This window comes from Primulina tabacum, chromosome 11 (genome assembly GCF_025594145.1).
Source record: "Primulina tabacum isolate GXHZ01 chromosome 11, ASM2559414v2, whole genome shotgun sequence".
Classification (NCBI taxonomy): Eukaryota; Viridiplantae; Streptophyta; class Magnoliopsida; order Lamiales; family Gesneriaceae; genus Primulina; species Primulina tabacum.
Genome location: NC_134560.1, coordinates 8,524,252 through 8,528,509, shown reverse-complemented (window position 1 = coordinate 8,528,509; position 4,258 = coordinate 8,524,252).

Sequence of the window (4,258 nt, the reverse complement as noted above, 5' to 3'; positions counted from 1 at the left end):
TGAATTGTCACGATCAGTAGATCAAGTGACCGTTGAAGATCTACGGTCAAAATTATGTGACCTTTGTTAACCCAAAAACCCGTTAGGTCGACCGTTCTTTTTTTTTTCCTTCCAAAAAAGTCATTTGAAATCAATGACCACGATTTTGTGGCCGTTGAGCAAAAGTCTACCAGTCGGGGCCGTTGAGCAAAAGTCTACCAGTCGGGTCGATCGGACTCGAACCGACGGGTCGACCGTTACAAAAAAATGCCTGAAATTTTCCGTAAATACCCCACCCTTTTCATTTTATTCACAAAATTTTTTCTCAATTTCTAATTTTCAGTTGCTTATTAATTAGCAGAATATTAAGTCTCAATTATTGATTTATTATCAATTGTTGATTTATTTTCATCATTATTTCAATTTCATATTTATATAAATAGCTATAACCCAATCAAGTTGTAGGCGTGGCAAATGAAGGGAAATAACATCATGTCACCCTAGTTCGAGTGTCACGATTTTCTTTCATTCAATGTTGATGGGTATGATCTTGATTTTTTCGATGAGGAACATCAAGAACATGAACAAAAAGCTCAACAAACACGTCATCATCAAAGTTAAGAAAGCATGAGCAATTTGATGACGCCAAAGTAAAACTCGAACGGTGCCTCGCGCGACATCCGATATTGTTGGAACATTTCATGTTCGCAATCTTGCTTGATTTTGAAGTTAACAAAACTTGTTATTTTGTTACTAATGAACTTACCTAAGTGTTCAGTTAACGTAACTGAAGCTAACGAAGAATGCAAACTGAAAGTACTAACTGATTAATCGAAATGAAACAGTTCAATTGAATCGTAAACCAGTTCAACTGATTGTCCAGCTGATAGGTGGTTCAGCAGAAGACCTTCAGAAGTCCGAGCAGCTGATGAAGAGTTCAACTGATGAAGAGCACAGCTGACCAGTTCAACTAAATCAATGAAATCAGTTTAGCTGACATGACAATTGATTTCACCTCATCAGAACAAGACTAGTTCAACTGAACAGTTCAGAAAATCAGTTAGGAATCATCAGTTTGCAGAACACGACAAACTTATTCAATGGAATCTAGTTGTGCGCACTGAATAAAAGCTTTTGTCTAGTCAAAGGACAATAATAGACGTTGCAGCAGTGCTTAAAGCCAAAACATTCCAGAATGGCTGTCGGAAAGTACAAGACAAATATCGAGAAACAGATTCAAAATGCAACAGATATAATAATTGAGTCTCACTGTTCAAGCTTTGCGCCTATAAATAGAATATGAAGATCAGTGAAGACTGATGAACAATAAGAAGTGTGTGAAGATCAAAAGAGAAAAAGGGCATGCCAACTGCTTAGTATAGAAGCAAAATTCTCATTGTGTGAGAACACCTTCCCGGTGTATTCATTGTCCAGTTCTCACACACGCACACACATTATCACTCACATATATCAGAGAGTAGAGCTTAAATGATCAGTTGAGTGAGTTTTGCACAATGACGTAAAACTTGTGTATGTAGTCTTTGACACGTAGATGTTAAACAAGTGTTGGATGGAACGTGCTACCTTCATTCTAGACTAGGAGTTCAGTTAGGCATTGTTGTAAGTCGTAAGCTGAGTGGGTTTATACAAGGTGTTGTATAAATCAAAGGATTCTTGTGTAACCTACCCGAGGTGGTAGAAGAGGTGACGTAGGAGCAGTTGAAGTTTCCGAACATTCATAAATATTCTTGTGTATTTAACTGCTTAACTTTTGTTTTAAAACTGATTTTATCAGTTCGAGCTATTATCAGTTCAGTTTTCACCATAACTGAACTGATATATGCAAGAAATGGTCCCTCTTATTTCAGTTATTCAGTTTACACAAGTTAAAAACTTTAAACGGATTAGCATTCTTAACGAAGGATTATTTCGAGTATTTTTCGCTTGGTTTAAAAAAAACTCGATCTAATTCATCAGTGTTTACATTCTTAGAACACGAGCTATTGCAGCTCATTGAGAATATTTCTTCACCAAAAATTTCGAAAAAATGATTTTCCCTCCGATGATATGCATGCCAAATGCAAATATTGTTCAAAAAATTACAAATTTCAACAATGAGCTGGTTATGAACTTTGATGTGTCAGTGGAGAAAAATCATCTGGTGAAAATTTGTATTGATCATTCTCAAACTCAATTTTTTGCATTTTCTTCTCAATTAGGTAATTATTCTGAAGTTTTTAAATTTTAAGAATCTAAATTTAGAGGAAAAAAACAACTAAATTTTTATTGTTGAACAACTTTCTTTTAGATTTAATGATAAATTATCTTTTGAAAATTGGATTTCTACAAATCAAATCCTATTAGACATATTCCATGAAATATTCTCAACACCCTCTTAAAAAGTATTCGTCGATCAAAAAAATAATTAATTAAATAATTTTCTAGTTTAAATAATAAAGTTTTTTCGTGTACCGATATGTGGAAGTGATCATTGGAAAAATTATTTTTATATATGTATTACATGTCAGTGGATTGATAATTCTTGGAACATTCAAAAAAATAGCTATCATATAGATGTTTTAACGAAAATGTCAGGATCGAGAATAGAAATTTAGAGGTGTGAATAAATTTTCTTTAATTTGTTTCGATTGTGTTAACAATGTTGAAACTTTCTTCTTATCGATAGATTCTTCAGCATGTCAATCAGTGTGAATTTTCTGGAAGTAGGCTTACTGAAACTGATTTGAACAAATGACTATTCAGTCGGATGGTTAAAAGAAGAAATACTAAATGATAAATAAACGCATGAATGTTTGTGGATGTTTTGAGACTTCAATACTCCTACGTCACTGTAAAGCCCAAAATAGTATACGTAAAATCCATGCATATATTTAATTTATGAAATTTATTATTTTAATTATTTATGTTTATTTAATGTATGTTAAAATGTTTTCTAGAGTTATATGTTTCAGGCGATTATTCGAGGCGAGATCGAGGAAAGGAGATATGGACGATTTTTTTTTAGTAAATTTTAATACAGTATTTTATTTAAGATAAGGATGGAGTATTTTAAATAATTTAATTAATTTTAGTAATTTAAGAGCTTAATTATTTAAATGATTAATTGATTTTAAAATTTTAAAGTTGTAGTATTTGTGCATCTTATTTAAATTTAAAATTTATAATGGGGTTAATATGAGATTTATTTTAAATTAGTATGTTAAATGTTTTTAAATAGATTTTTTAGTATATTAAATACATATGTTACAATTGTTTATATATATGTAGGTATATATATATACACATATATATATCAACACACAAGCACACACACTTTGACTCACACACACACTCACACATTTACACACACATATACACGTACACACACAACACAAAACACAAAACAAAACATGCTATTAAACTTTTTGACTAAAGAGAAGGTTGTGTTTTTAAAACACTCATCTCTCAATTTATTTATTTCATTTTCTTCCTTCTTTTTTTCATTCAACGAGCACATCTCCTCTAAAAATTTCCAGCATATATTAAGTTTTCTTTGAAGAAATTGAGCTAAGTTCGTCCCGGATCGTCTCCCGTATCATCTCCGCTTCGGTATCGTCGTTTCGGTATTTTTAAATATCAAAAGGCACGTATATTCTGTTCTTGATGCATCGATCTTGTCATATTATGCTGTTGTGTTGTTATTTATGCAAAAATTATATGTGTGATGCGTAGAAGTTTGAGCAATCACGTCTAGATCAAGTTTGAAACAATTTTGGATCACCAAATTCACGTTTTTGCTGTTCTGTAAAATACTGCGATTTTTCGGTATTGATTTTGAGAAAACTTTCAACGTGAAAATCGTAGAACTTTTCGATGCCTTCGATTTGATATAAAATTCGAGTTATTTGGATTAAAAACGAGTGAGTTATGGTGTTTTTAGTATGACTGCTATTTTTAGATCCGAAAACTCATGTTTCGCTGTTCTTTCGAAAACTGCGATTTTTCGGTACATATTTTGAGAAAGCTTTTAATTACAAAAACGTAGATCTTTTCGATACGTTCGATTTGATATAAAATTCGAGTTATTTGGATTAAAAACGAGTGAGTTATGGAGTTTTTAGTATGACTGCTCAAATCGTGTTTCAAGAAAGTTATGAATTTTAATATGTTCTTGAAGTTTTTATGTTGCAGGACTTTGTTGGGGATCGACGGGTGATCGTTGCTGCATATAAGAAAGTTAGTAATGATGTTTAGAGTATTTTTGAGGTTTTGATTCATG